This window comes from Dipodomys merriami, unplaced genomic scaffold (genome assembly GCF_024711535.1).
Source record: "Dipodomys merriami isolate MVZ:Mamm:240054 unplaced genomic scaffold, mDipMer1.0.p SCAF_1730, whole genome shotgun sequence".
Lineage (NCBI taxonomy): Eukaryota > Metazoa > Chordata > Mammalia > Rodentia > Heteromyidae > Dipodomys > Dipodomys merriami.
The window spans coordinates 6,341-15,741 of NW_027203083.1; the positions used below are offsets into that span (position 1 = coordinate 6,341).

At 35.8% G+C, this 9,401-nt stretch overlaps 1 non-coding gene across 1 annotated transcript; it reads right to left on the bottom strand.

The window, feature by feature from the left end:
* Positions 1–1,351: 1,351 nt before the first annotated feature.
* LOC138829515 (U6 spliceosomal RNA) lies at positions 1,352–1,456 on the bottom strand. Its single transcript, XR_011372642.1, has one exon. It is a non-coding gene; the product is annotated as a U6 spliceosomal RNA (small nuclear RNA).
* Between the last annotated feature and the right edge of the window lie 7,945 nt (positions 1,457–9,401).

The window sequence follows — 9,401 nt, forward strand, 5'->3', positions numbered from 1 at the left end:
ATAGTCATATGCACATAGTTTTTTTTATCATTTCTGCTTATCCCAGACATATATTTACTTAATGCAAATAAGGGATACCATGGGACCTATGATTCTTTGGACTTGGCATATTTCAGATAATATAATTTTTTCCAAGTTTTTCCATTTTGTAACAAATTGGGTGATGGCATTCATTCTGATGGATGATAGAATTCCCATACACACACACACACACACACACACACACACACACACACACACACACACACACACACACACCATTTTCTTGATGCATTTATCTACTGAGGGGCATGGAGGTTGGTTCTATATCTTAGCTATGGTAAATAATGCTGCAATAAACATAGTTGTGCTAGTAGTTTTAATTTCGTCTTGTTTGTTTGTGATCATTTGGGTGAACGCCCAAAAGTGGGATTGCTGGGTCATAGGGGAGCCCTATGTGGAATCTTTTTTTTGTGTGTGAAAATATTGTACAGAGGGGTTACAATTACATGGGCAAGATAATGAGTACATTTCTTGTCAAGCATTGTGGCCTCCTCCTTTGTTTTCCCCTTCCCCCTCTCCCCCCAAACAATCCTCCCCGCTCCCCCACTCGCACCAAAGTTGTAAAGTTCATTTTCGACATAACGACTTGTGCATCTCATTGTTGCAGTGAGTCCACCTGTATCCCTATTTAAACGATTAGTTTTTCCCCTTTCCCTCCACAAATTATACCTACATCAAATACAGTGAAAGCAGGATTTATACTGTGGGGGAGGGACATACAAAACAACAAAGAAATAATTTTATAAATGTGTTAGAAACAATCTCATGAAAGAAAAAAAAAAACATTTGAATACATACCTTAGGGTTCATTTCCCTAACATCAACTTATCTGAACTTTTCTCCTTGACTCAGACATATACTAGATATTGCAAATAAGAAAAACATGGGACCTATGTTTCTTTGGGCCTGGCTTATTTCGCATAATACAATTTTTTCCAAGTCTTTCCATTTCCTAACAAATTGGGCAATGTCATTCTTTCTGATGGAGGCATAGAATTCCATTGTGTATATATACCACATTTTCTTGATCCATTCATCTACTGAGGGACATCTGGGTTGGTTCCATACCTTAGCTAAAGTAAATAGTGATGCGATACACATGGTCGTGCTGGTAGCTTTAGTGTGGTCTTGTTTGTAAACATGTGTGTAAATGCTCCCAAAAGTGGGATTGCTGGGTCATAGGGAAGCTCTATGTGGAGTCTTTTGAGGAACCTCCATACTACTTTCCAAAGTGGTTGAACAAGTTTACACTCCCACCAAGAGTGCAGTAGGGTTCCCTTCTGGCCACATCCCCTCCAGCATCTGTTGTATAAATATAGACTGCTTCAGAATTTGCTTGTCATCCTTGCGCAGGGGCCATGCTAATCTTCTGCATATTGTTCAATTTTAGAGTATGTGCTACCAAATTGTACACAGAACATTTTTTATATATAAGGTGGAATTGATTTTCTTAAACTAGATAATTCAACAAAAGGTAAGTTCTAAAGTATTGTCGTGAAATTTTAGAACCATATATTTCTTACATAACCACACATTTAAGAATAAAGTCAAGATTGATATGTCAAAAACATAATAATTCCGGATATTTGTTGTTCAAGAGATGTGTAGCAAGAGGAATTCAGTTATTCTATACAAGCCCCCTGTCATAATGAACACAGCAGCAAGTGTTAAGGTTTGTTAAAAGTTTTAATGTTTTAATGTTGCTTGCATGAGACCCTGGGTTCTATTCCTCAGCACCACATAAGCAGAAAAAATAGACGGACATGGTGCTGTTGTGGCTCAAGTGGTAGAGTGCAAGCCTTGAGCTGAAGAGCTGAGGGATAGTACCCAGGCCCAGAGTTCAGGACTCACGACTGGACCTCCCTCCAAAAAATTTAATGTTTTAAATATGTTTAATTTTGGGAATTTGCTTATATATGCCAAAATTAAGACTTTTTGTCAGGTCATAAAACTTTTCCATAAAGTATTTAAGATTTATGGTAGCAGATATATACTACTAAGTATCTCCATTTCAGAGTTTATAGAAAGGATACTAATGAGAAGTTGCAAAGACTTTGTGTAAAGAAACAGAGCAAGAGTTAATACTTTTACTACAAAGTTTCTGTTAAAACTTTAGGGCTTCCTTTCTTTATATTTTAGTGAGGAACAAATGATGATATAAGCCATATATAAATTATGAGATGAGACATAAATAGTAATCTTAGAGGGTAACTTTAAAGACTTCTCATAGCCTATAAAACTCTTGTTGAACATCATAATTTTAGCCAGTTTTAAATGTACAGAAATATGAGAAATAGTAAAATCTAATATGCAGTACACTTGAAATACTGGAAACACTGGGATTTGGTTTTTATTTTATTAATCATTAATATTTAATTATTGCTTTTCTTTATTTGTAGCATTGTTTTCCTTGTTATAATATAATACAAATTTTTGTAAGTTGTCATTACGAGGTACTTTGAGAATGTTACTGGGATGGCAAAACCATTTTTTACAGGTGCATGTGAATTTACAAAGAGCAAAATTAATGCAATATTGATTAAAAATTTTCTCAAGTAGCGTCTGAATCAGGAGTGTTGATAAATGTCCACACCGAAAATCTTAGCCCTATGCTGAATCAGTGGTATTACAGAGTTGAGGCCACAAAAGTGAAGAATGTGTTTTGCTTAGTTTTTTGTTTTTGTTTTTGTTGGTTGTGGCGCTTGAACTCTGGTTCCTGGATTCTGTCCCTCAGCTCTTCAGCTCATAGTTAGTGCTACCACTTGAGCCACAGCACCTCTTCTGTCTTTTTCTCCTTATGTGATGCTGAGGAATCAAACCCAGGACCTCATGCATGCGAGACAAGCACTCTACCCCTGAGCCACCGACCCAGCACCTGAGAGACTGTATTTAAAAAAAATCATCCAAACAACATTTGCTTTCTGCTTTGGGTTATATAATGAACTATATGAATATCTTTTTATATTTTTATGTATTGTCATACTTCTAAATTTATACTAACTTCAGCCACTTTGTCCTTTTAAAAGTCATGAAATATCTCTGAGTGTTTGCTTCTGTGAAGATTGTTTTTGCATTTATAATTTCTTCTGAGTATTCTTTATTTTTATCAAAATCACTTTATATTTTATGTTGATGGGTTATCATATATCAAATATCTTCAAATGTACCTGTAGAGTTTAAAAATAGCAGTATGAATATTCTCATACATTTCTTGTTCATCTGTTATGCACTTTAATAATTATGACATTTCTCTCTCTCTCTCTTTCACTCTCTCTCATTCCTTCTCTTCTTCTTTCATGCTCCATGTCTGCTTCTTAGAATATCTGCTGGTCTACTATTATCCTTCAGGATCCACTGGTTTTGTGGAAATATGATAGGTACCATCAGTTACTCTTGCATTCTTTAAGAGTTATAACAGTGCCGTGAAATTATTCTTTGCCATTCTAAATGGCAAAACAACAGATCCAGGAATTCTTTTTCACTTTTAGTACTATTATAAATTTTATCTCATAGGAATCATTGGGACGGATAAGATACTTTAACCTGTGACCTAAAAGTTCATTTTCTTTTACAAACATCCTTTTTCTTTTATTATCTGTAAGTAACAAAAACAAAGCTATCCTATGGAAAGTAGGCTGACGTTGTTCACAGGGATGAAAATAAGGTAATGAGGGAAGTGAGCACAGATCCTCAGAGCAGTTTATCATGTACATTTTGTGAGAATGACAATGTGCTGTAAACTCTAGATTAAATCAATCACTGAACACCTGATATATATGTATATATATATGAACATATATTTGTATATGTACATTTATTTATATATGCATATATGTGTGCAATTGCCCTTATATATGTACACATGTATGTTATACACACAAATACACACATACATATACACATGTATACATGCACACATGAGAAAGACACATAGATACAGCCAACACAAGTTTCAGTACCTGCTGAATATGCATTAGACTGAATGCTTGGAACCAATTAGGTTGAAGATGTATTTGTCTCTAAGAGTTCTTTTAACGCTCCTACTATCTCTTAAAACTGGTAGGTTTTGACAGATTCGACTTGCAAAATGCAGTACATGTGACAGCAAATCACTCAGAAATCTCAGTAAGTAAAGTTCATATGGTGTCTCCTTTCTCTCCATGGAATGCTTGCTCTTGAATACACTCTCAACAACCAAAACAGCAGGAGAATAACTTGGTAAAGAATAAAGTTATAAGGCTTTAAATGGCATCCTTCCTTGAGTTCTTTTCCAACAGCCAGCATCAATTCCTAAGCAGATGAGTGAGTCCTCAGAAGACTGGAGCTCAGGTCAATATTTAACCAACCTATGTGAAAAGTCCTATGAGAGAAATGTTGACTGAGCTGTTGCTGATTTCCTGGCAAGAAAATTAGAAAAAAAGAAAGTATTTTAACATATTAAAATTTGAGAATAATTGGTAACTAGTCAATAAATGTGTAGAACACAATTATACCACCTGATGTATAAAATGGCAGGAACTCCCAAATACCTCTCAGTCTTATCTCTCAACATTAACGGACTTAACTCTCCAATTAAGCAACATAGACTGTCTAGTTGGATTAAAAAGCAAGATCCATCTATCTGCTCCTTTCAGGAGTCACATCTTCCCATAAAAACAAACACATTTTGAATGTGAAAGGCTGGAACAAAATCTACCAAGCATACAGCCCCAATAAACAGGCGGGAGTTGCAATCCTAATATCAGATAAAATTGACTTCAAATTACAATTAGTGAGAAGAGATAAAGCAGGTAGCTACATACTAATTAAGGTATCTCTCCTTCAGGAGGATATTACAATTCTAATTATCTATTCGCCAAACAACAGAACACTCAAATTCAACCAAGAAACACTAATTTCCCTCAAATCACACATAGATCCAAAGACATTAATTATTGGGGACTTTAACATACCACTTTCCTCACTAAATAGATAAACTCGGCAAAACCTCAACAGAGAAAGTGCAAATCTAAACAACTGCATGGATCAACTAGATTTAACAGACATCTACCAAATATTTAACCCAGCAGCATCAGAGTACATGTTCTTCTCAGAAACAATGGAATATTTTCTAAAATAGACCACATTTTAGGCCACAAAGCAAACTTGTCCAAATTCTGAAACATTGAAGTTATGCCGTGCATTCTCTCAGACCACAAGGGCATAAAATTAAAACTCAACAGAAAAAGCCACCAAAGAAAGTCTTGTAACTTATGGAGGCTGAACAACACACTGATGAACCACCGTGGGTAAGGGAAGAGATTAGAAAGGAAATTTAATGTTCATGTTATTAAACAAAAATGAGTACACAAATTACCAGCTCATCTGGGACACAGCAAAGGCACTACTCAGGGTCAAGTTTATAGCTCTGAGTTCCTACATCAACAAATTGGAGAGATCTGAAACCAACAATTTAATGAGACATCTGAGCCTCCTTGAAAAAGAGCAGCAAGATAAACCCCAATCCATTAGACGGAAAGAAATAATTAAAATTAAATCAGAATTAAATGCATTAGAATCCAAAAACAACCATAGAAAAAAATCAACAAAAGAAAGAGTTGGTTCTTGGAAAAAATTAACAAAATTGACAGACCCTTAGCAAATCTTATCAGAAGAAGAGAACACACCCAAATAAATAAACTCAGAGATGAGAAAGGAAACATCACCACAGAAACAACCAAGATTCAGAACATTATAAGGGAATACTTCTCAAAACTTTATGGTAATAAGTTCGAGAACTTGGCAGAAATGGACCTTTTCCTAGCAAATATTGACATGCCATAACTAAACCAAGATGAGTTAAACCATCTTAAGAAGCCTAAATCAAGCATTGTAATAGAAACAGCAATGAGACCTCCCGTCTAAGAAAAGCCCAGGAGCAGATGGTTTTACAGCGCTTGACCCATTGCAACAATGTACAACACATTATGTCAAAAAACGATCTTTACAACTTTACTGGGGGTGGTGTGAGATGGGAAGGGGAAACAAAGGAGGAGACAACAATGCGTTATGAGCAATGTACTCATAACTTTGCTCATGAATTGTAATTTCTCTGTATGTTATTTTCACAATTAAATAAAAATTGACATAACGTTTTGTACATCTCATTGTTGTAATAGGTCCACCTGTAACCCTATTTAAAACCTATTTTCCATTCCCCTCCACAAATTATATCAACATCAAATACAGTGAAAGCAGGGCTTACACCCTGGGGGAGGTACATACAAAGCAACAAAGATATCATCTTATAAATATGTTGGAAAAAATTACAAGAAAGAAAAAAGAAAACATTTGAATGCTTATCTTGGAGTTCATTTTGCCTAACATCAACTTGTAGGGGGGGTGTGGGGTTTTGGGGGGGTGGAGAGGGGAAGGGATGATATGGGGAACCAAAGGAGGAGGCAACAATGCTTGATAAGAAATGTTCTCACTATCTGGCCCATGTAATTGTAACCCCTCTTTATGGTATTTTCACATTAATAAAAATATTTAAAAATAAAGATTCTATGCAGAATTATAGTTTAAATGATGAGTTGGTACATATATTTTGTAGATTCTGACCTCACATATGTCAGAAAAATATCCGTGGATTCATAACTAGAAACTCTGAAGGATAAGGTATATTAATTATGTAAGTTTCATTAGATAGTTAATGAAGAGAACACCATATGATATTCAGTCAGGTAAATAGTCTATATACTGATCTGCTGCCCATGCCATACATGGTGGAGAGGCATATAAAAAAATTGGGGGGGAGGTGACCCAACCTTGGGCCAGGAAGTATCTAGGCCAAGGACTGGATGAGTTATTGCCAGGTGGGGGAGAATTCTGCCACACTGCATCTGGATGTGACCTCAGGGCCTGGGACTCTCCTTTGGCCAGATGGAAAGTGTGACTAGAGGCTGACCAGGTTGTGATGTAGCAGGAAGGGGAGGTGGCTGCCTCCAGGTGTGCCAGATACCTAGGTAACACATAAAGAGTGGAAACATAGCCAAGACATGTACAGGTGTCTGAATAGGGTCTGCATGGCAGGGGCAGACCTAATACCAAATACAAGTAGTACCTCTGCCATGTGACTCCTGACTCCAAACCATTCATTTTCATTTTCTTTCTTTCTTTCTTTCTTTCTTTCTTTCTTTCTTTCTTTCTTTCTTTCTTTCTTTCTTTCTTTCTTTCTTTCTTTCTTTCTTTCTTTCTTTCTTTCTTTCTTTCTTTCTTTTTCTCTATTTTTCTTCCTTCCTTCCTTCCTTCCTTCCTTCCTTCCTTGCTTCCTTCCTTCCTTCTTCCTTTTTTTCTTTTTTCTTTCTTTTCCTTCCTTCCTCCCTTCCTTGCTTCCTTCCTTCCTTTCTTTCTCTCTCCCTCTCACTCTCTCTCTATCTCTCCTCTCTTTCACTCACCCTCCCTCCCCCCCCCCGCCTCAGTATTCTCAACTCTCAAATAATGAACACTTGGTGAGTTGAAATCACATGCTGCGAAGAGCAGCTCAATTGGCAAATGTGAAATTAATTTAATGTTTCCTTACACCTCTACCACAGGTCACTGGAATCAAATAATGAGCACTCAGCAACATGGCATCTCAAGACATTTGGAGGAGGAAAGCAAGAAAGTTCACTGCAATCTGCGAGGTCCACCCTGAGAATGTGGGGCAGACTCTTCCCTCCTCTTGGCTAAATCTCAGCCCAGTTTCGGCATCAGGAGATGTGACTGCCTCTAAGTGAGCCAGTTACCTAAGTGACGCAAGTACTGGGCAGAAACTTAGCCTCTTGTGATGAGATTAATGGCATGATTCAACATGATCCACTAGTTTGTCGAGATTGAGACTTTCTAAATTTTTGGTTAGGCTATGTTCAAATTGTGATCTATTTATATCTGATTGCTAAACATGATTATAGATGTGAGTCAGCACATCAGACCATTCAAAGTCCTTTATCACACATGGAAGACATGAAGCTTCCCAAATGACATACAAGTTGACAGACAGCAAATAAGTCCTTAATTCTGGTCGAGATGTGTTTTTAATGTGAAGCAAAATTACTTAGCCAAGTATCTGACTACTGTGATTATACATTCCAACTTAACCTACATTTTAATATCAAATCACCTATTAGCCAATGATTCACTCAAATTACCTGTAATCATTTATTTCTGTCATATCTTCTAGAGGTAGAACAGAAGCACACACTATTAACTAAAGTGGTAGAATTTGGGAAGATCACAGTTGTGAATCAGTCTAGAAAGGAAAGTTTCACCTATATCAACTTACTAGGTAGGGATATTGGAATGCCATCACGATCCCTGCTTTTTAGTCTGGGTGCAAAAATTGCTACTCTATGAGTAGAGTAACTTAAACAAGAAAGGATTGGTGGAGTGACTTCAGTGGTGGAGTACCTGTCTGGCAAACAGTACATCAAAACTGAAATTAACTTCCTAAAGATAAAATAAGAAAAGTAAAGAAACAACAACTCATACTGAGCATGTTTTCAATGCAAAGATTTACACTAAATTATTGTAGTTATAATGCCATCATTTATTTCTAGGGGCAAACACATTTTACATCAAGCCTAAGTGAAAAAATAACACAGTATTTACAAAGCTTTCATAAAACACAGGTCTGGCTTACAATGGTGAACACTTAAGTTTGCATGTGCAGTGGTGTTGCAGGGTTGTTAAGGTTTATGGAAGTCCATCCTTTTGAGGAACTTGACATGATGAAATTAGCTAACCATACCGTTCACTGGACAGATACTGCTGTTTTATATATATATACATATACATATATATATATACATATACATATATATGTATATATATATACATATATATATATGTATATATATGTATGTATATATATATTAAGTGGCATATAAATAAAAATAAAAAATTTACAATAAATAAATTTAGTGAACAGATAACCTTTCCCACATAATTATTTTACCTGAATAAATCCATGTCTTATAGTCTTCAATGCTATATCACACTTAAATGATTTCTTATCCCCTTCAGCTTTTTTATAATATTGGTTTTTTTTGTTTTTCAGATGAAAAAGCCTGTCAATAACTATACTTGTATGACATTCCTTTCTTTAGAAAATGAAAAGCACATTGTGTAATCTGGCTCTTTATGTGTACTCAAAATCACCTTTCATAATTTCAAGTAAACATTGACTTAGACTTAGATCTCTCTCATTTTCTTCCAATAATACCTATGGGAAGGAGAAAATGAAGGATCATTCTGTTACTTTGGGAGCTTCTGTTACTAATCACTGCAATAACTATTATGAAAATGAATTTCTGAAATTATTAAGAGAGATGACTTGAAAG